The sequence below is a fragment of the Ctenocephalides felis genome, unplaced genomic scaffold (assembly GCF_003426905.1).
Source record: "Ctenocephalides felis isolate EL2017-DRISC unplaced genomic scaffold, ASM342690v1 CF-g0.4_SCAFFOLD_00845, whole genome shotgun sequence".
NCBI classification, from domain to species: Eukaryota; Metazoa; Arthropoda; class Insecta; order Siphonaptera; family Pulicidae; genus Ctenocephalides; species Ctenocephalides felis.
In genome coordinates, this window is record NW_020536999.1 from 45,273,250 (window position 1) to 45,298,763 (window position 25,514).

Below are 25,514 nucleotides of genomic sequence, written 5' to 3' on the forward strand. Positions count from 1 at the left end.
TTTTAAATTGAACTGTTTTTCTAATGTGTAAATTAAGTAATCGATTTTTATATTTTTTTCTAGAACTAAAGGAACAGAAGAAAACTACAAAAGCAGGAAAGAAGGTTGCAGCCTCCATCTAAAGTGAAAGCTCCACCAAAAGCTAAGACTGCTGAAGTGGGCCATAAAGCAACCCCGAACGATAGTGGTATGGGAGATTATTTCTAATATAGTATATGAAAAATAAATTTAAAAAATGCTAAAGATTTAGTTGATTTAAAGATTTATGTAGAACTTGCAATACATCTATTGCATTTTTGAAATTTTTTTAAGATTCGTTTAATATTTTCGTAATATATTTTTCGTAATTTGGACTGTTTTTGAAAATAGTCATGAACGTTTTGTTTAAAAAACATTCATAAATATTTAGGATTAAAATGATGATGATATGTTTTGGCAAGTTCTATCAAAAGTTGACGCGATACATATGAAAGTTCTTGACAAATAAAAAAACCAAAGCAAAACTATATTTGAATGCTAACTCCAAAAATATAGAAATTATATCAATCCAACCACGCAATAGTTTTTCTGAGTCTAATTTAGTAGTGCCTCTGGTATTTTATTTACTTTGAACCCACGCACTAGCTAAGTACGGATAAGACGTCTTGTAATATGTACAAGAAATATTGGCAGAGGTCTCTGAACTCAAACTAGCTAATTGCAAATGTCGATACTAACTCATTAAGGAGTGGGAAGGTACTGATGAATATCATATATTTGCAAAACTAACAACACTCGAATGAACGTTCGCAGCAGGCGTGATGCCCACCGGCGGCTCTGTGCCGATTTGCGGCACGCGTTATTTATAAAACTATTATTAACAAAACATAGGCCACAAACATATTTCATAATGAATGATATTATTAAATGCTAAATATTCAAATTATAATCTAAAATTTAATCTCATTTCCAAGAAAATAATTTAATTACGGTATTATGGAATAAAACTGTACAAAAAATATATAGATGACATAATCACATCAGTTAATTTATCGATCAAAATTATACGTAATTAATTTTTCGCATTTATGTGATTTATGATAGTGATCACTAAAACTTTGGCTTCAACAATTTTCCAAGAATTAAAAAGTGCAAATATGTTACAACAACTTTATATAATGGGCAAGCTTCTGCCATGCAACCATCCATATGTTTCTGTAATAAATTTAGTCGTTATCATATAATTAATTTTTATTACATAATCTAATATACCTTGGAAGTACAGAAAATAATAAACTTGAATAGGTATAGACATAGACTGTATTGCGGATATTAAATTTTTAAGATCACATATTTTTAAAATGCAAGAATTGTAGATACATTAGAACTTATAACATCATCATTAATTTGAGGCATATCAAGCAATTTTTAACTTCCCTTAGGGTAAGTTATTGCAATGGGCGAAAATTTTTGCATGTTTGCATATCTTCACATTTCAGAGGTTTCTGAACATTTTGGCATACCTCAGAAAAAATTGATGTGTATGTGTGTGTATGTATGTGTGGATACAATTTTTCGTCGACGTTTTCGGTACTGCTCAACCGATTTGAATGGTTGAAAAAGCAATCGATTCCAACTGATGGGGATTAGTGCGATTAGTTTTTGGGAAAGGTCGGTCCAGCCGTTTTCTAGATACAAGGCAAAGTGTACAGAAAATGGAAACTCGATTTTTACCAGAACCGGGAATCCGATTGGAATGATTCAGAAAACATTCGATTCTTAATGATTTGAAGAAGTGGTGATTAGCTTTTGGCAAAGGCAGGTCCAGCCATTTTAAAGATACGGAGATCAATGTGCACAAAATTGCAGTTTTTGAGAGAAATAAACATCTGATTTGAATAATTCAGAAAACTTTCGGCTTGTGTTAACGAAACAAAATGCTTCTGGAATATTTTTTGCAATTTTTTTTTGTATATCGAAAACAATTCGGATTTTAATTTTAATCCTGGCTAAAGTTTTAAAGCTCACTTATACAATTTAAATCAATAATTTTAATTTTGAAATTCAGTTTATATATTGTTGTATTTAGTTTATATATTCTTATGAATATTAGATAATGTTACAGTATTTATAACAATCTATTTAAAAATATTTAATATTCCTCAAATATTTCGTTATGGTACAGGAAATTCCAGCATTTTGCCTTAAGGCACGATGCCATAAACCACTAGCTGAAATCTTAATGCAACAATCAATGGTATATGAGTATAACAAAAAAAAAACGATTTTTATAAATAGCATCTCCACTTAGCAGCACAAATAAACCGACATCTCCAAAACCATTCAAATAATAAATTATTCAAAATCTCATCCTCCTCATCCATGCCTCTAAAACGGTCACTTTCACTTTCAGCAATATATCACAGTGACTAGATTCCTGGTCGTACATCTGGAAAGATTCATAATGAACTCCCGCGTTTCCCTAGGTTTTTTTCCGGACCTGTTCCCTGGTGCACCGTGACAATTAAAAAGGTTAAACGTTAATTACCTAATTAAAATGCATCATTGATTTATTCCCATTGGGGTGACCATAGAGCAGCTAATGCTATTCACTGACCATATTATAGGATTATTAATATAGAGTTAATTATGCGCACAGGTTGAACAGAGATACGAATCTCACAATTTCGGTTCGTACAAGGGAAGGAAAACATTTGCATACTACGCTGATATTAAACTATCCATTTAATTCGATGAATGAGCATTTTACCCGAAAAGGCACACGATCCGATGTCGTGGAGAATGCCGCTACTTGCTATGCGCAGTTGGTAATTACCATAAAATTTCCGTATTACATTTTTATTAAACCTACTCGGGAGTTTTATTTCATAGGTTCGATATACCTCGAGTATATAAAATCTACAGGGAAGGATCGAAGTTTTAGAATACACACTTATTGAATATCCACAATATTTTTTTCACGTTTATTTTTGTTTGTTTTATTATACATAGCAAACTATACACACAGTTCATTCAGCTAATTAATTAGATAAATTTCACATGACAGCGAGTGAAGGATCGCTACCCAGCGATAACACTTTCCCTGATATTATGTGGTTTGCTTTAGTAAATCATTGCAGGTTCTATTCTTCAGTCGCATTGGCGGTAAAGGCTTGAGCAGGTCACATGCTAGTTTCTTTGGAAGTCGACTTAGACGAGTCTTGTATCTGGGGCAGTAATGATTAATTTTATCTTCTACAGTTAGAATTCTAAGATCTTGACGTATTAACCAGTTTGGAACATATTTGAGCGTTCATGATTTCTTTCAAAATTTTGTTCTGAAACCTCTGTAGAATAATTATGTTTGATTTACAGGCCGCACCCCATAGTTGTAGACCGCAGGACCATATTGGTTTAGTAATTGTCTTGTATTTTAGGAGTTTATTTTCTAATGAAGCTTGTGATTTCCAGACCATTAACCAATTAAATTGCCTACGTGTTAGTTCGAGCTGATGGCTCTTCTTAAGTATGTGTTGTTATCAATATAGTTGAATTAAATCGTTTTTTTCAGCACAGACAACTGATATGAGAATATTGATTGAAAAATATTACATAAATGATTTGCATTTGATTTATGTATTTAAGGATTCAAAATTTTATCTGCCTACATATTTATCATATCTACAGTATCTAGCATAGATGATATGCATACAAACTAAAATTTAGGATATTCTGTAAGGAAACATTTTTACAAACTAGTTTTAACTCAACTCTATGTATTGGATCATTGAAAACAAACTATAATATTTTTAATAAATTGCTCAGAGTATATCACTCACACTGAAAGTCTGTAGTTTAATTACTATATTACTAAAAATGGCTTAGAATTTATATTGCAACATTTGTTATGAATTTTCAATTAAGTTCGATGCAGCTCTGACACCTTTTACATGCAAAAAATATAGGCAAAGATATAAATCGTTTTGCCTAAAAGCTAAGTAATCACAATTTATTGATTGCTATGCATACTTCAAGTTTACGGATAGCTATTAAGAAACTTTATTATGCCATAATTTAGGAAACGGATTAGGAAAATGCATAACAAGACATAGTTATAAGACCCTATTGTAAAGGTCTTATGAATGTTTAAAATGTATTGTTTTATGGACATTTGATGATGTTGAAATATAAGAAGGCACGCATAAAAAACGTAGAAGTTGCTTTATCTTTATTGGCTCGATTTAATAGACTAGGAAGAACGTCATATATTCGTTAACAAAGTGCTAAACTATAACAAGTTTAAATTACAAAACGAGTTCACTTTGTTTAATGTTGTTTCTTAATACATTTTTATTAACAAGATTAAAAAAACAGCATATGACATTTAAATTGAGTCATCAATATTCTATTATGTAGCAGTAATGTTATTTTTTAATCCCAGATAAATTTTTAGATTACACATTAAAGCTTAGTAATCAAGTATTTATTGATTGGCATATATGCAGTGAAGTTACAGTCAGCCATTAAAAATTTTTATTATGCCATTTCCTAGGAGAGCTTTAGAGTATATACTGAAATGTAGTTATGAACTATTAATGTAATGAATCTACAAAATCTGAATTAACAGATTATGGGACCAAATTGTAAGCATTAACAAATGATAACAAATCATTAATTATTGTTTAAGTATTGAAACTATATTTATAATCGGAGAGCAGTAAAATATCCATTTTCACTCGAAAATAAAATGCTAAAAATGTTACCAAGTGGCACAGATTTTTACCGACCATTGCTGCATATAATACTAGATTAAATAATATTAGACCTATTATAATAATAATCCATCAAATATAAAGCTTCGTTTACCAAATATATACTATCCTTTACGAAATATACACGTGGTGTCTACAAAATGACAAACATTTATTAAAACTTCTACCATGACGAAAATATAGAATTTAATTCACTTCAATCAAAATTGTAAGATATATTTATAAACAGCAAGCCATAATGTTAATGTGATTCTCATATATACATGTAAGTATAAAGAAAAAAAATAGCGCAATCAATGAAATTATTTTTTTTTATAGATATGGAAAATTTAATAAATTAATGCTATGAAATTTAATAAAAAATTAATGCTATGAATCAAAATATATAAAACGATTAAAATAATGATTGGAATTATGATATGATGTTACAAATTTTAAGAATTTAACGGACAAATAAGTTTCCAACATCTAAATTTATTGTTTTTAGTAAAGTAGTGTACTTATTTATTTTATCTACATGAAAGAAAAAAAATGTGTTGTATATGAACTCTGTTTCATGAATTCATTAATGGATATATCTAATAAGTTCAATACGAATTTTGTATATAAGGTAGGGCGCCACCAATATCTCTAAAACCAGTAAAGTTAAAACATTTTTTTAACAACAATATTTGAAAGTATAGAGAGGAAGATGTTTAATCAGCCATAATCTTGATTTTTACGAGTTTGCTAACGGGAGACAAACGGCAATTTTTGTAAATCCATAATAAAAGTATTTTTTTCGTTTTGTTTGTTGGGTTTGAGCACAGTTGCTTAGTTCACGAAAACTTAATATAATTTTTAAGCATACGTTATTTAATTGTTTTATAAGATGTATTGTTAATTTCAAGTTAGATTCAACAGTTTTTTTATATAATCTCTATAAAAACTAGCATCTGGGTGCGGTAAAAAAGACCAACTAAAACTTTACCTCGGCAAAAGTGTAAAAAAATAAAAAATAACAAAAAAAGTAAATTAAGTTTAAAAAAGTTATAAGAGATAAATAAAATAAATAGTTATTTCAACTGTGCTTATGAATATTATGTGTTATTTCTGTCAAAAATGCATGAATTGAACTTATAGTTTGCATTGGTTGAATAATGTAGCTATTATCTTGTAAAATCCATTTAAAATTAAAATTAAACATTAGGCCGTTCAATTTACCCCAGCCTAAGACTAGGTAACAAATTTTTGAAAAGCAGCAAAAAAAACACATTTCTACAATGATGATCCATTATCTGGGACTTTAACTAAACATAGTCAGATAGTTGTTTGTTTGATGTGTTTTTTGTTGTGATTTAATTGGTTAGGTTTTCGTAATATAATTGCTCAAAGTCTAATTGGACTTTTGTGTCCCACCCTACCCTATATTATTTTTCAATAAAAACCAATTTTTTGGCCAATAGTTCCAAATATTAAAACGTTTTCTGCCTATACGATCGATACTTCAAAATTGGCTTCTTTACAAAACATTTATAATCTATTAAAGTGAAAGTGTCGACAGAACTCTACAATCATCGCAATCATTTCCCGGCGGGCTACATTGTCGTTGCATGTTCGAAATGACCCAATGAAATGGTAATAATAAATCATTCGTGATTGAATGGCTGAGCATTACATCTTAATTACGGGTAAATGTCAGACAACTGGAACAAATGGGCAAAAACCGAACCGCGGCTGCCGGAACAGCGCCACATACGCTACCGCAGTTGACGCACGGAAAATAGCTTCGTGAACATTGCGCTGGCTTAGGAATTGCAAGATTAATTCCGCAAATTTGCATGCCACCGATCTCGAAGCTAATTGGACGCTCGATTGATTTAGATTACCGAAGAAAAGGTGAATCATTTATTAATGATGCATTAGACCATTTCAATTGAGATGGTTAAATATGTATGTCCTCGCCGGGGTAGATGAACCGTTCATTCGTAGGTAACCCTTCATGCACTTTGCGAAAGGTGAAGATGCATTTGGTAGTAAAGAATTCTTGACTATATTTGGTTTAACTAACTAAACCAAAGTCAGTATACTATGATCCTACTATAAAATCTGAAGAACATTGAAATTGCTAAGTTACAATACAATGTATCAATGAATACAATGTACTTAAACTTATAATCTTTAATAAATATTGCAATGTTAAATTACATGATATAAGGATAATGAATATATCATGGTATAATGTAGTAATAGAGAAACTAGGTACGGTTGTGCAACTTTTTTTTGATCAGCAATAATTTTGTTAATTTATCAGTTAGATGGGATAAAAAGTAAATTAAATGTTAATTCAAACATTTGTCTACGAGAAAATAGTGCACTCAAATACGATGGCTTAGTCTTAAAATCAAATCATACAAAAAAAGGCAAGGGTCACAACCGACCACATCTGAAGGACGGTTGTGACAGGCATAAAAATATGTTAAAAAATAATAGCTATAAACACCAAAATGATTTCACGATTTTTATTGTCATAATATGCAACACAACGCAACATTTTTTTTTATTCAATTAAAAATTACAACTGTCATGCATTGACTTCTAGTAATTGTACTGTCTGAAAATATATTGGTAACTACGGGTCCACCCAGTGGTAGATCCCGTATATAAGAAACAAAAAACAACACAACATAATCATTTCAACAAAGTTTAAGAATTTTTTAAACAAGAAATCTTTGTGAAATATTTTATTTTCTTGTATTGAATTTTCTATTCCCTTTCTCTTTAGTATTTTATCATAACTTCACTCAAAAAGGATAAGAAATACAAGTCACATAAAGCAAAACTAATTGCAATAAACCTATAAACTACTTAAGTAACAGGTATTATTAAAAGAATTCGAACATGAAATCTTAATTTTGACTCTTTCAAAGCAATGCTGTCTACAGATCATGTTAATATAATAATCTGACTGAAAGCAATAATGAAAACTTATTCGAACAAACATACTTCAACTTTCTCCCTTTGGACCCTATCTCAGAATCAGTATAAGTTAGCTATTATGACGACAATCACTACGGTAACCTGGCACAATCGTACCCAGTTACTATAATAAAGTTTTAGTATATGCCATAATTTTTATATTATTATGAATAATGGAGTTAATAATGATCATTGCCTATACCTCAATTTAAGAGAGAGGCACCAAAATTGAAATTTAACTCAACAAAAATTCAATGAAATACTTAATTCAAAGCATATCTCAACAAATACAGCAATTTTCATATGAGTATTTTCGTTAAAATCGATTGATTCATCCATAATGTAATAAACGTTATATAGTAAAAATAAGATTTTTCACAGAATTGTTTTCTTAATGCATGTCTTTGCTTCCAGTTTGGTAATAATCAATCAAATACCGAAAATTTCTATCGAATCCTTCAAATGCCCTAAATTGCAGTTGTAAGTCTATTGTCTGTAATTACTTTTCAAAGCAACTCAAAAATATCGTACTAAATGGCAAAAAATCATTCCACTCTATGTGTAATAGTTTATTTACGTATGTACAATGTACATATATTTGTATATATAATTTTATTTTTATATATAAATACATCTCGCGGCTGGCATCCATAATATATGAAGGTATATTCACACTAACTGCGGAAGAAATTTGTCAAAGTTTTTTATTCTTGGCGTCCGCCCGACGCGATGTATTGCATATAAAAGTGCCCTCGTTTAAAACGGTAGATTTTAATCACTCTCATTTGTAAAATCATATTATACAAACTCATATATATTTATATGCAAGAAGGGACCGTCATTTGTCGCAAGTCATTTGTTACAGTTTTGAGAGAGATAACTGATGGAATTATGGATGCCACAGCAAATATGATACTGGGTTTACAGAGATATGACTTATGAAAAAGGTTAGGGGAATATTCTCCCGGGACGATTGGTAAAATGCCGTTATATCTTATCAAATATTAGTCGAATTAGTCAAAAGAAACGCAACTTAAGAAACAAACGATTTTGAATATTAAACAGTTGATAATGAGTTCAAAAATAACTGCATTAAGTAGCGGTTTAAGTGCTGAGCAAAAGAATTCACTGAAGTCTCTGTTTAATAAATAAAAAAATGCTACTAAAAAGTACCCCATGTCAAAATTAACTGTGAACAACCATTACTTATTAGCACTAAAGATTAAATTTAACTCAATTAATATAGAATGCTTTGTAATTAAACATGAATAATAAACCTCAGATACCAAAATTTGCAAATTCGTTCATTGTAAGATTAGGATTTATATGCTACAATAAAATCAATTACATTAAAGTTGCACTAGAATTACTCAACTTACTATTATTTAAAAAATAAGTTATATTGCAACGTAAAATATGTAAATAGTGATATTCCTATAATATTGACAGATATGCATCTATAGAACATAAGGCAATTCATAATTTAAACTGTAATCAGGAAACATAGACAAGACAATATTAAATACATCTAAACATTATATTCCTTTAATGCCATTCGTCGCAAAATTTTAAATTACGTCTACGTGAGTCAAATAAAATTGAAGTAAAAAAAAATATGTATCATCTAATTGGATGTCCTTGTATTTGTATCTCTCTTCGACACATTTTATCATCTGCTATACGATTAATGTTTACGGCTACGGAAACACCTTGTAAACCCTGACGTTTTTAACCTCCAAATTCTACATTTTACGTTAGAGGTAATCTATCCTAGGGAAGTAAAAGTGGTTGTGATAAGTTGACGCCAACACAAGTTAAAGACATTCCAACAGTCAAATGAGAAGTCGATGCTTTAACTATCTACATTCTTTGCATGACAGATCCAGATAACCCGAAACAAGACCTCAAATTTCGTGAAAAATTGGACAGGCTTACGAGATGTTAAATCTACTGAGACCTTTCTTGAACCACAACAGCCCGCTAAGCGTGGAGAACAAGCGGACACTCTACTTGACACTTATAAGACCGTTACTGACATACGCCGCTCCAGCATACATTACAAAATAATACACTACGACTAGTACTTAACAAAATAAGGAGCCCACTGATTATACATTACTACTCTACAAAATACATACATGAACAGACTGACGTACCGACAATACTTGACCATATAAAAAATCTCTCAGAAAATTTTTATCGAAAATGTCGGGATCACCCTAATGCCAACATCGCAGACAAATATATCGGCCGTGGACCATCACCAGACATAAATTGCATAGATATATTTTTCTGCTCTACAAGCAACCGGATGAAATGAAATTTGATGATTGAGACAGGCAAACAAAGGTGAAGAAAATCGTAAACTGCTCAGCATTGCAAAATTTGCCATAAAATATTGCATAACATGCAAAATTTAGATCAACCTGGAAATTTATTCCAAGTTCAAATAGATGATTATGTTCCAGAACTCTATCAACAGTTGGGAATAGAGAATGGCAGCATTGGTTGGTTGGAAATATTTCTGGATTTGATTGGCTAAGGGTGAAACCTTGTCCAAATATATCGGTAATGGACCATCACCAGACATAGATTGCATAGAAACATTTTTCTGCTCTACAAGCAACCGGATAAAATGAAATTTGGCAAACAAAGGTGAAGAAAAGCGTGGACAGTTCAGCATTGCAAAATTTGCCATAAAATATTGCATAACATGCAAAATTTAGATCAACCTATACCTGGAAATTTATACTAAGTACAAATGGATGATTATGTTCCAGAACTCTATTAGCAGTGGGGAGCCTAACTAAAATGTTTAACAACAATAATTTGATTAATGTTATAAATTTATTAAATCTAGTATAAATCTTGTCTACAGACAAGATAGAAGAGAGAACTTGCATAGCAAGTTCATATGGCTATGCAAGTATAAAGATGGTGATGACGTGTTTAAATCCAAATCTTTCTAGTATAGTTCTTTCTTCCGCTATTGTCAGGTTGCCAAACGCTGGCTTATTTTATATCTAAGCATTAAATTTAGCGACATTGTTGAAATACTGCAATAGATGAATTTTTCACCAGTCGCATATTTAAATGGGGACATTTATTGTCTGGGCGGCGATCTGCCGTCGTCGCCGTGTTTCGCCGTTGTCGACTATGTCGTGCGCACATACGCTCCGCTCCTAGTATTTTATTACATTGCATTACTCATGTTGCACTACATTTACATATGTTTGAATTTTATTTTATTGCATTTTATTGTCGTATTTTGGAAATATTGTTCCGCGAACGTATTGTGGTTTCTTGTATTGTTTTGTTATTGAGTTTATCGAACCGTTTTATTCGCCATCGATTGTTAGCATCAGAACTGTGTGGATAATATTGTGCTCAGAGTAAAATATATGAAGAAAATTGAAATAATAAAATCTAATGTAAGAGTAATATAGTATTTATTTTAATAAAATTTAATTTTTTTGTAATTGTTTTAATGTTAAGTAAAATGTATCATGTGAATTTATAATAATTTAAGATGAGACAAATCTAGTGATGCATGGCATTATGCCTTGAAACAGCTGGAACCGTAATTGATCATTAGAGGTTTAAACGCATTATTCCACAATCAATACCTTTAACCAATACCAATTAACTATTATTATATTTATTACAAACAAATTATTGTATGTTATGAGAACATGATGTAAGACCTATTCTCATATTTCTGAATAAATTAATAAAAAAAACACAAACATTTGAATTGCAAAGTTAAAATTATTTGTTTTAAGTACATAAGTGAGCTTTAAAATTTGTGAAAACTTTGTTTTTTACAAGCATTCGAACTGCAGAATAAAAATTATTTCTTTTGGGTATATAAGTGGGCTTTAAAATTTGTGAAAAAATTGTTTGAATGTTTGGATGTTTGAATCATCCCAATTAGATACTCTGATCTGTCAAAAACTGCCATACTTGGCACTTGTTGCCCCATATCTTCGGATACTGCCTTTGCCAAAAACTGATCAGCACATCCCCCCATAAATACGATACGAATGTTTTTTGAATCTTCCAAATCAATTGATCCATGCGTACAAAATCGTGGACAGAAGGTTGTATCCAAACACACATGCATCATTTTTTTTCTAGTGTATGCCAAAATGTTCAGAAACTTTGAAATGTAAAGATATGCAAAAAAATTCATTTTCGATTTTTTTGCAATCACTATATATCTTTTTTTTTTACTACAGACACTTATTTCACTATATTGATTTGAAATTTTAATGCCAATAGTGAATATAATAATCTGTCAATTTTACAACATCCTAGTTTTCAGTATATTAATATGAATAATTCAATAATTAAACTGTAAATAAAATTAATTCTCTAAGTGTTCCAGAACATTTGTAAAATTAAAAAGTTACAATGCAAGAACGAAGCTCTGAGTACCGTGTTTAATTAGTGAAGCTCTTCTACCATTAATCCTTCAAATTAAGTATGTTTTCTTTCGAAGTCAGTATTATTCAGTATTCTTATTCTTATTTCAGCTGAATATTAAAACGATAAATACAAATTTTCTATCAATTAATATTTATTAAAAATATTTCGGTTTTTCTGATAACCATGATAAATGTGAAACCTATGCAAAGCATCGACGATACATTCAAAATTTAAATATCAAAACGAACAAAAAAATAAACCAGATATATCCCCCATTGACACGAAAATTTCAACAAGATTTATATAATTCCCCGTTTCAGCGTTCATTCAAAAAGATCAACGAACGTTTTGATATAATTCCAAGTTTTATTTTTCATTCCAGCGCCGTTTGCCCTGTCACATATAATCGATTCAGAGCCGTCAAAAATAGCAAAACGTAAGATTTAGTATGTCTTATATTAAAAATCTCAGACGACACGATATTTGATATCTTGAAGAATTTACAGTCTGAACTGTAATTGCACCTATCTGACAACTTTTATGCAAGTTTATCGGAAAGTTAAATAGAGAAAGAGAAAATGAAACAAATCGCTTTTATAAATAAAACTTTTTGCATCACCAGCGGATCGTCTCCAGACGTAATTGAGTCAATGAGTTGAAAAATGTCCGGACAATATTTTCTTTTGAGAAGTTTTAACAGTCTTTCAAAGATTCTTTCGAAATAAAAATAGTTAACGATGTAACGGAAAAGATTATTTGTTTGTTTACATTGTTGTATATGAAAATAATATCATTCTTATTTATTTTTTACATTGTGCTTGCAAAACCTAGATGCCATCTTTATCATATATTTAAGATATTTTTTGTAAAAAACAAAGTGCACTTTAATTGACTTAGAGTAATAGATAATTTTTTGAAACGAATATAACTACTACTATAAGATTTTTTTGGCTAATGTTTTGTATTGAAATTTATTTTAATTTTCAATTAAAAAACATACAGCCCTAAATTTTCACCCTCCTACCAATTTCGCAATAGCTATTTTGGTAATCAAATAATTTTTATCCCGCCTCACAATCAAGTAATGTTTTTCACCAAATTCTAAATAAAATTATCTTGAACTTATAAAAACCCTTAAATTTTACTTTGAAAAACTATTTATTTTTAACAAGGGCTGTCCTCCACCCCTAACATTTTTTGTTGAATTTTCAGTCAGACCAACCTCGTTTAGATTTTAAATTTTTATAATGCTGAATTGAAAGAAATGAATACAAATACAACTCTGAATTTTCATCCTCCTGCCACAAATTTTTATTACATAGTTGTCATTTTAGAAGTCAAAACAATTATCATTTAGCTATTCTTGTGAATGTTTTTCACTAAATTTAGATCAAGATTTTTCTGAGTTTATGGAAAACCTGAAGTTTACCCTGCGATATCCGCCGAAACATTTTCAAAACAATTCTTAGATATTGGCGAAATTATCTATCGATTTTTGCATAATCACTGATTTTCAGGATTTTCCCATGGTAAATTTTTTTTCCGATGTGCACAAGCAGTACATTATTCATGTTTATGAATGATTTGTAGAAAGAGTAGTTTTAGCACAAAAACGAAATTGAATATTAAAATCAGAAGTAACAAAAGTTTTTGAAAATTAAGTACATAAGTCTTCAGAAAAGTGAGGTAACAATGTATCAGAACCTTGGGTCTCCAAATGTGCCAATTTAATTTAAATGAAATCATTTTCAGATTAAGATGTCACTTGTAATAATAATAATAAATGATAGTCTGCCCGAAGGCAGGTTCATGGTGTGAGAGCCACCACAATTAAATGAATCCCTTACCCTTCGTCTATGATTCCCATTACCACTATTCCCTTCCCCCTTTTTTTCAGGTATTTTCCTTGCCAAACTTCTGCTTCTATGCTTCTTGAACCTGTGCTTCGGGGCTTTCAGTTTCCTGTATTTTCTCTTCTTGCGTAAGTCGTCAATCGTCTGCATTCTTCTTCTTCGCATTTCTTTTATTCCTTCTATTTTACCCTCAATGACGTCGTGCAGGAGGCACTCTTTTTGCAGAAAAGGTCAGATCCTGAGTAGAGTCATTTCTTCGCCCCACTCTTTTCAGGATTTCTTCATTTGTTATTATGAGTTATTAATGTCACTTGTAATGACTATCAATATGCTTGTCAGTGGGTAAACGATCCATAAAATTTGTGTTAGCTGCCCTTCTCACTTACATACCACATACTTCCACATTCACAATCAGTAATTTTTCATACTAAAAAGTTTAATATATATATATATATATATATATATATATATTGTAAACAAAGTTTTAGGGTCGGCTAGTATATATAATATATTGAGGTTAAGGCGAATATTAAATCGGTTACGAAATAGACAAAAGCACCTGACATTATCGATCTAACTCTCAAAGAATTTTAATTTATGTCTTTAATAGCGCTCTCTTACAGCAGACGGCTGCTCGCAATAATAATCGAAGAAGATGTTGGAAAACGAGAGCTCTAGAGTTTTTGATTTAGTACGATTAATTAGTACAGCTTTGTATTTCACAATATGAATTACTACTGAAACTTCTGCCCAATGCATTCCGGTGTCATCGTAAATCAGTGAAAAAGATATCATTTTCTTTTACTTCCGCAGGCGCCCGGCATGTGTTTTGGATTTATTTTAGTTTTTATTACAGCTATCGACGCCTCCATGACCGATATATACTTGTTCTATGGCTACGCAACTATGTACCTTCTTTTGATAGTAAAGTTTTCTTTAAACTCTGCGGTATGCATGTTTGGAAATTTTGCTGCTAGAACTAAATAAGATAACAAATACCTTGAGATCAATCACATTCTACCAGAACGCTGCAATGCAGTAAATAAAGAGTGTAAAAGCTCGTGAAGAATTTCTCTTTGAAAATAGAACATAAATTCGTGGATAAAAATGTTGTTATTTCCGAAACATTGAAATCAAAAACATATAAGAGTGACTTTATAGTAATTTAATAATTATGAGAATATCAAAGTATAAGCTATATTAATTCAGACACCTACGCGAAAAATGAATAGAGCAATTATCTTTTATATTTTTAATTTATTTAATAGTTAATTTTAGGCTTGTTCAGAGAGAAGATGAGCAATAAAATTACGAAGAGATTGTGATATAACTCGTTAAGTGTCTCCATATAATTTTCTTGAGATTTTTTAATTTCCTTAAATTTCAGAAGTTTAAAGATTTGAAAAATGAAGTTGCATAAGAAAACTAAGAATTTTTAGACAAATCTAGCAATGTGAAATACTTATATGGTTTCTTTATTAGTTCTTCTTTTAATTCAAAAAAATGTATTTTAATATTATAATGCGTACAACATAATGGTAGAATGATACATAAATCTACTCTTGGGTATTAAACTTCGTCATTACATATTTAGATCAGTACGTTTATATGTAAAAAATATAAAAAATGGCTTGTTTTTACGCGTTTGCCATACCAAACTATATGGTTTCTTTAGGAATTTATAAACATCTTGAACAGTAGTTCGGAGTATGTCGCATTGTGCATTTGAACATTTAAATATTTACACATATCTTATCCTACAAAAAAACGACATCTATTTTTCATATCCCTAATAAGTAGTACGGGTTGGCCGCCCTTAAGATTTTTTTAAAGTTTTTTGACCTTACTTTTGAGTTAGTGTTAAATAAAAAGATTATTCGGAAAATGATTTAATTGAAGATTTATTTTAAATTAATATTTTTAATTAATAAATTACGTAAAATAATTTTTAGGAAAGTATCCCTCCAGCAGGTCAGACTGTAATAATATAGAGAAATTGATCAAATCAAATAAAGAGAATAAGCGTGACTCTGTTCCTCCCTCATGCCATTTCGCTTGTATTTTGAAATAAAAAGATTTATACTCGCTTAAATAATGCGTGTTAAATAGAGTGTCCGATGCTTGGTGCCGTCCGGCGTTACGGGACTTCCCCCTAACAGTTTTAAATATCTTGTCCTGTATCCGAAAATTTTAAAACTTGGTACCTCGTGAAAAAAGTCAGGCACCTGATTAAAGATTGATTAAATATAATCAGGTATCTGATTAAAGATTGATTAAATATAACAATATAGTTGATAATTAAACCACTACAAAAATCGTGTTTGTTTGTTCTTTTGCATATTAGCAAATTCACCATAGAAGCGAATAAAGTAGCTGTATCCAATATTTTGGTATCAAATTATTTAAGCCAAGATTGAATAAACATAACAATATAGTTGATAATTAAGGCACTGAAAAAAACATTTTTTGTTCTTTTACATCTTAGCAATTTTGTCAAAAAGTGCTCGGAGTGCAAAATTTTCAAACTGTAATAAAAATACTAATTATTGATTAAATTTAATTATATTTAGCTATCTGTAGAATCTTCTCGGCGCATAAATGCAGCATTTCAATCGAATAATGGAATCCTTGTTTCGCCTAACGTTTTTGCAATGGCATAAAACAAAGAGCATGAAAGGGATTAAGGAACGTAGACTAAAAAGACAAGCCAGAAGACAAACAAGATAAATCAGTAACATGATTTATCAAGCGACGCCAGGACCTTTTCTTACTACCAACGGAAAACATCAGATAATTCCATACAAATTACACGAGAAACCATTACCCAAATCCAGCGCAAATATTAAAAAAAAAAACAATAACCAAATTAAAACTTTTGTGGGAATAATAAAAATTGATGGACAACTGTAAAAGTGAGTAATATCAGAAGATGTCAAATTTAACTAACCCGGAAAAACTATAAAAACTTACACTTCAAATTTATTAGAAAATAGAGAAAATTTATTGTTAAATAATTTATTTACAGAACGACAGGAAGCAATTCATGAAATTAGATTAATTTTTGTAACCGGTAATTAAAGATTCCGTTAAAAACTAAAAATCGCTAATATTATTGTAAAGTAAACTAGTGGGGTGCATGGCATCGTGCCTTAAGGCAAATTGCTGGAACTTCCTGTACCGTAATTAAAAATCTTGGCACAAAACACAAAAAAATTATACAAAATGTGTACACATTATTAAAATCTCTATAAAATATCTGATAATTTGATGTACACATATGTCCAATAAACATTTTTGACCGTCAGATGACATTTTTTTAACTTATTTTCATTGAGAGTGTATAACCGCTGGACCTGCATTTCCAAAAATTTAATCAGTTTTTTGAATTATTAAAATCGGACGCTCCGTTCTCTTCAAAACTGAGGTAATGTATTTGGCACTTTTTGCTCCGTATCTTCGGAAATTAATCAGCACGTCTCATTATCAATACGAATCGAATGTTTTTTGAATATTCGAAATCGGTTGAACCGTGTTCCCGAAATCGTCGACGAAAATTCGTATTCGAACACACACACATACATCCCTTTTTTCATTTTCGATTTTTTTGCGATTACTGTAACTTGCCCTACGGAAAGTAAATAATAAAATAATAAATTTTATAAGTTGAGTTTTAAATAGTTGTTGAAGCTTGTGTAATTCAATACTTTTAGTGATCCAGATAGCAATTTATTTAAAACAGTATTTATGGATTTAGCCCCTTGGTAGAAGTTTTATCTTCAAAATTATAAATAATCAAAATATTTTAAAACTATTCAGTATATATCTGAATTATTTAAAGCTAAACATACATTTGTTACAAGTTGTACAAATATTTTGCATTGTGGAAATATTCAATCATAAATATGTGCTTTCTGAATTTTACATTAACAGTTTTATGGATCAATTCAAGTATTTTTTTTAATTTTCCGAAATGTTCGACTCATAATTTAATCTCGGCTTTGTTCAAATCTGTTCTGTGCACCTGTCGAGATAATGCTTTATTAAGCAATAACTTCTGATTAGTTATGCACGTGAAGTTCAGCCAGGAGAACTACTTGCCCTTAAAGGATTTGATGGACTTAATAAGCTTGCTTTAAACTGTTGCTTCCTAATTTATGAAGATATACGTTCTGACAACTTGGAAACTCTGAAACTCTAACAGAAATGTCAAAATTGGAAAAAAGATTTTTATATATATAAAATATATATATATATATATATATATATATATATATATATAGTCGTATTTTATATTTTAGATACAGACTTTAAATCTGCCTCAATCTCTCGTTAGTGTAAATGATAAAACACAATTCTAAATATTTTTATGTCATTTATTGGATTACTACATAATCCAATCTATAGTTCTGTATAGAATAATTCGCAAATTCAAAATAAAATAAAAATGTGACAAACACAAAGTTGGGAAATGATGATTGGATCATAAAAATATTTAGAATTGTGTTTTGTTATCTACTCTAACGAGAGACTAAAGCAGGTTTAAAGTTGCACCAATACAAAGTACTAATGAGATAATTAATAAATTTATTATAATCAAAATCAACATCTAAACCCATTGAAGTTTTAACTTGAAACAATATTCGTGGTCCGACATTTTAGTAGCCAAGAACAAACAGCCTAAACAGCCTAATAACAAAAGGCATTAAATATATAAATCACAATATATATATTTCCAGTAAGGATTATATTATATATTATTATTTGTTCTAATCAGATTACGTATCAATCCAATGACTTATAAACACTTTCCATCAAATTTCATGTCAACAATTCTCTATCCAACTGAATCACTCTGTCAGATTCATGTCAATTCTGCATTTCCGACTTTTGTTAAAAGAAACTTCACTATTTTCATCATGGTGTGGAATTTCTACGTGATCCTTTCAAAAATATGAATATTATCTTTCATGCCAAGTGACAGTATTCTAGTGAACTTTGCACTCAGCTGTCGAGCACCGTAAAATTGCACAATGGACAATGCCACGTGCAGAAGTTTTTGTTAGTATCGCAGTTATTATAGTCGGAAAACTGATGGAAGAAATACTAACTGAAAGGGTAAATCTGTATTTTTGACGTACTTATATTTATTTGTTAATTATAATTCAATAACAATTAAATTTGAAGTAGATTATTAAGATACGAGCGTTAACAAACAAGTTCTGCCGAGTTAATTAAATTTTTTTAAATGAATAGCTTTATTGTACTATATTGTTTTGTTCCATAGTTCATTCATTTCGCAAACTTTGTCTCTGCACTTTAGCAGTGATTTAAAAATAGTTTTCATAATGATATACACACTTTCCTGATGTTAAATTTTAGAAAGTTATCCTTATGAGAAGTGCAGAGCTAAGCGGATATAAAATGGAAAAAATAGATTTTTTTAAACGATTGATTTGTTATTAAATATTGTCATAATATTATATTTTGTTTTCAAACGTGTTAATAGAATATTATCAAGATACCATTTAAATTATAAAGAAAAAAAGATCTTAATAAATAGCGAATATACTTCGAAGTAATGTTTCAAAGACAAGTAAAGATTAAATAAGTCAATCTATGCAAGTGAATATTAATCTCTATTAATTAATTTTGTGAGGATATAAGCGCCGTGGCTATAACATCTATCGATCGACGTCAAAGGCATCGCGAGACAATGCACGTTGCACCTGTCCAAAATCAACACACCTGGATGAAGCCATGCACCAGGTGCCTCACAAGACGTAACACACAAATATATTATGTTTGACCACCAAACCAATAGAGCAAAGTGCGAGCCGAATAATTTAATAGATTTTATGCGAATCATCAAAAAAAATAGAGCAAAGTGCGAGCCGAATAAATAATTTAATGAAAGTCAAGTATAAAATTTAGTAAAGCAGATCATTGGTTTCAATAGTAATTACTTTTTAATAATAAGTGTTGGATGTCTGCATCGATAGTCACTGAAATTGCTTTATAAAGTAACAGTAATCACGTGAGGTTTTTAGGGGGAGGGGGCGTTGATAAAAAATCACGAAATATCTCGTGGGGGAGGGAGGAGTGTAGTATAGATATCACGAGTATTTATTATTTGACTGATTTTTTAAAAAAATTCAAACATTAAAAAAAATTTACAGTTTTATCACGTAACTAAAAATACACATGATGTTTGGTAGGGGAGGGGGTGTGATTTTGAATATCACGTAGGAAGAGGGGGGGGCAGTCCAAAAATTCTTAAAAACTCGCTCACGTGATCAATGGAAGCCCCCTAACGTGATAGAAAAAAAAATCATCATCGATTCAAGTGATGTTAATAAAACAATACAAGCAATATTCTTCTATGCAATATATAGTTCAAGTTATATGAATAAAATGAGAATAACTTTATATTTAAAAACTGAAACTTGCCGTGTTTCCGTGGTAAGAGCTTTAACCCTACAACCACAGGGTTTCAGGTTATCCACTTCTGACATGGTATCAAAATTTCATATTCAAACCAACATAAATCTAAATATGACTTTCAAGTCAAAATAGACCTTTTAAGCCATGGTTGCATTAAATTAAAAGTACATCATCGGTATTGGAAAAAATCCAATAATAAAAAATATATTAAATATAATCAAGTTAATCTTTAAGTTGCCATCACAACTGTTTATAGAGCTGCTAGGTTCTGATTGGTATTGGCACTAAACAACACTTAAATGCACCAGGGAGTAAATAAACCGCCAAAAATAAAGTTTTCTTAGAAATAGTTGAACTAGTAAGATTCAGAAGCAGAATTTAAAATAAAAAAAATAAAAAATAAGAGTAGAGACCGATATTATTTCTTGACAAAAAATTAATTTTATTATTTCTACACATTCTGGTATACTAAGAATATTGATAAAAAAATAGAAAGTCATTTATTTTCTTGAGCTATCCATGGAGTTAGCTCAAGTTATGGGTTTGATCCCAACCTCGGCCAAGCTCGATATTAAACAGTAGAATCAAATTTAATCACTTGAGGTTCGAGATCTGATATATAATCACAAGTAAAAATTGCCTTTATTGACTCCACTGGTTAACTCCACTATTATTTGGTATCACTATTATTTGCCTTTTTGTAGAAAATAGCAGATTAGGATTAGCAAAGTATTATAGTAAGTTAGCAAATATAACTCAAAGAATGCGTAGTTCTAATCGCAATTAAAAAATAAATTTATAAAATTTTAGTTTAATATTCTCTTCTTATTAAAAGCAAAAGCTCGCTATTCACATATTCAGAAATGTGACGCAACTATATATGTCTTACAATTAGACAAGGAAAAAGAAGAATGCAGATGATTGACGACTTACGAGAGAAGAGAAAACACATGGAACTGAAAGCCGAAGCGCAGGAAACAGAAGTTGGAACAAAAAAAAAATTGTAAAAGGGGGGGGGGGTGGCAAATAGTGGTAATGAAAATGATAAACGATAAAGAATAAGGGAATCATTTGTTTGTAGTGGCTCTCACACCTTGGATCTGCCTCAGATTATAATTTATTAGTGTGCAGATAAAGCTTTGTTTTTCATTTCATACTATTTTAACATGATTTATCTGAACCCACTCATCAAAATTTACTTTCCGGTGCCACTGTTTGTCTATCATAAATTGTACTCATATATATTAGTATTCGTAAACTGTACTTTAAAACAATAAAATGAATGAAGTAATGAAGAAACTTCCCACAATTTTGCCATACCACTATAGTATTTTCAATTACAATCTTAATGAATATATTACATATCAATTGGCTCGGAAATTTTACGACGGCGTGAGTATATATAACAGGATTGATAATCTGTTGACACGGCTTCATATGAATTATTATGTTACACAAAACAACGAATCCCGCCTACACAACAAACTACCTACCTACGTGAACTACTTGCCCGAGAGCGCTTAATGCCGTGTGGCTTATAGCATTTAGTACGGACCGTGTGTACTGTTACAATACACCTTTGCGCACTGCTGCAATAACTTATTGCTTTGCTTCAGTGGCGAATTTTCGACCAAACTTTTCGAAGACTGAAATATGAAAGAAGGGGCAAAAAATTATAGCAATGGGTCCGTCCCAATCTTCTTTTTCAGAACTAAAACAGTAATAGTTCATCTTAGTAAGAACTAAATGTAAGTGGCATTTTGCCGTGTGGCAAGTTGCATAAACTTCCCATAAATGTAAATTATCATAAATTTATTGATTTAGTCAATAAATATAAGATTCGTGTATGATCTACCTGTCTAAGTCTATCTGCCTACTTTTGCACCTGGCTACCTGTCCACTCGTTTACCTATCCATTTATCTATTTATTTACCTATCTACATACCTACTAGTCGACCTGCCAATTTGTCTACTTTTATTTTCTATCTTTCTACCTGTCTTCCTATCTAGCTTTTACCTATATACATGACTACCTGTCTACCTATTAACATGTCAACATATCTGTCTTCCTATTTGTCTACTTGTGTATCTATCCACACCTTGTCTACTTTTCTAGCCTTCTACCAGTCTGCCTATCTATCTTTTACATATCTACATGTCTACCTGTCTATTAACCTGTCAACGTATCTATCTGTCCGATTTGACTACTTGTCTATCAGTCTACCTATCTACCTGCCATCTATATATAAATATTTCTACAGGTATGGGAATAAATAATAATGATTTGTAACGATCATTTCAGACCACCAAATGTCAATTTTTCAACTTTTTTCTCTGCAAGTCCAAAATTTGTGAGCCTACCTTCGCAAAAACGTAATCAATTTTTCACTCTGCCAATACAAATAAAGTGTTGTTTGAATTATTCGAATCGGATGCCCTGTTCTCTCAAAATCTGTGAATTTTTGCTCTTTGCTTTGTATCTCCGAAACGGCTACACCTGTCTTTGCAAAAAATAATCAACCGTTCAAATCGGTTGAAATCTATGTTCTCGAAATCATGAAAAAAAATAAAACATATAATACACACACACTCATCACCTTTTATTGTATTTTGAATCATACAAATCGGTTGAAATCCATGCTCTCGAAATCGTGGAAAAAAAATAAAACACATACTGCACACTCACACGCATCACTTTCCTAAGGTATGCCAAAATGTTCAAGTCTTGAAACGTGAAGATTTTCATTTTTATTTTTTTCGCGATAATTATAATTTTATTGGAATTAGAATTGGGAAAAGTTAAATTAATTAAATTAAGAGTATTTTTATCAAAATGATCATGAACGATGCAACATATAGGAACGATATTATCAATATTTATTCATGAAGTATAAATATTGAAAAATTGACTTAATTATTATTATATAGTTAATTATTATATAATATTAATAACTTAGAGTTATTGAATTAGATTGATTAGAAAGAATATACATTTTTTATAAAATACTTTATTTATATGTATATATGTTTATGTGAATGCATTTGTCAACATGAATGAAATATTTTATTTAAAATTCATAAATGAACAAAATAAAATGATTAAATGCGCTCCTGAATTGCAGAGAGTATGTTTTATACCTATGTACGCTGTACGAATTTATTTGTTACGCTTTTTGCAGCGATCCTTCACAATAGCCACACTGACATAGAAAGCTATTTATTGAATAAAAGCAGCTGCAACTGGCAAAATGTAGTTTGCCATTTACCAAGTACAATTATAAATAATTGGATATTATAAAGGAGAAATTAATTCAGGCTTGGTTTATTCAATACAGAAATCGCTTGGTTTATCAAGATTAGCAGGTAATTACAAAGTAACACGATTGCAAAGCAACGAGGAATTCAATATGGTTATTTGCCAATGTGTAGATATATAAGTATGTGTATATATATAGATAAACAATAATTTGTAATCTATGCAATTTAACAATTTATCACTGTTTTGCTCTTAAATGATACTCAAAACTATGTAATGTAGATAGAAATATATGAAATGTTCTAATTCTTTGGCAAAAATAAAATTGCAAATTTTCAATTCACTTTATCACATGAAGTATTAATGTATTTAGAAAAATTTGTAAGATGTAAAAAAAATTTACCCAAATTCATAATTGTACAAAAAAACTATATACAAATACATAAATTATTAATTTCATGATTGAAAATTGATGAAAATTATTATAACTAAATGATCACTTATAACAAATACATACTAGTACAAATATAAAATATTTTTAATTTAAGATCACTGAATTCCATAAGACATCCACACGCATATTAACTAATTAATTTAGTATTCTAATTAACAGTATATATAAAAAAGAATTCAATTTTATACAGCAAAAATTTTGTGATTACTAAAATTAATTTTGACGTTGGATTTGTAGTTAAAATTTGGAAGAGCAATAATCAAAACAAACCATTGAAAACTTGTTCAAAATTATTCATATTCAGGTTTGGTATCCAATTTATCAGCGAATCAGGTTTTTGTGTAAGCTTTTGAAAATGAAATGAGTTTCTAAAACTGACAAAGAAAATTTTAATTCAAAATCTTTTATTTCTATATATAAGTTTATACATAACTTATGGCGAATGCAATCGTACAAACAAAAATATTGCAGATATAAATATATTTAACTATAAATAAAAAAACTTCAGAAGGTAATAAATTATTCAACATCCCCCAGCAAATTCCGGAAGAGGTTGTTAAAAAGCTATTCGCAAAATATTCAACTTTGAACCGTTTTGTTGAATACAACTCGTATATTTGCGGTCGACGAGCTTTTCATATAAATATACATGATCTGTATAAAAGCTCATACAGAGAAGCTTTGGAGACTTTTCGGGCAATATACTTACGAAGAATCATAAATCATTCGTTTGCCCAAATGAATGTATGATACAAAGTTTGAGTAGAACACCATTTCAAATTATTGATATCGTTTTAAAGTTGAGTTTTCGCCTAAAAACTCACAAAATGTACAAAATAAAAAATCTTTATAATAAATATAAAATATGAATTCAATGGACGTGAAAAGTACGAATATAATTTATATTTTTAACTGTAGGTATGTAATAAAAAGTTCGCAAATACTGCTAAGACGTTCAGTGAATACGCAACACGGCGTCTTAATTAGATGGGAAATTCACGACAAAGTTTTTCCACACTGAACTCACGAAATAGCATGTCTCTCTAATTAAAGAGGTAAATCACTGTGCATTATGACGACAAAAGCGAAGCGATTTTCTTGCTAAATGAAAAACTAGTTCATCTTCCGGTATGGTCGCATTCATCTCAAAGGCGTAAAAAACAGTCTAGCCCAGATGCGAGTAACCCGCGGCGACCGGATGGCAAATAAATTGTTGTGAATATAAAAGAAGTTTAGGGATAATTCAAATTAGGTATGTGTTTGAAAAAGAAAGTTAAATGCAAAAATATATTTTAAACGTTCAAACTAACTTGAAACATAATCAAAAAAATAATCATATCATTCACCAGATTACTGCATAGGCCTTTGAAGCC

The 25,514-nt window shown here is 30.2% G+C and overlaps 1 protein-coding gene across 2 annotated transcripts in view; it reads right to left on the reverse strand.

The window, feature by feature from the left end:
- The window catches only part of LOC113372956, a 309,875-nt gene that overhangs the window by 132,421 nt on the left and 151,940 nt on the right, over window positions 1-25,514 (reverse strand). The gene's annotated exons all lie outside the window — the stretch shown is intronic.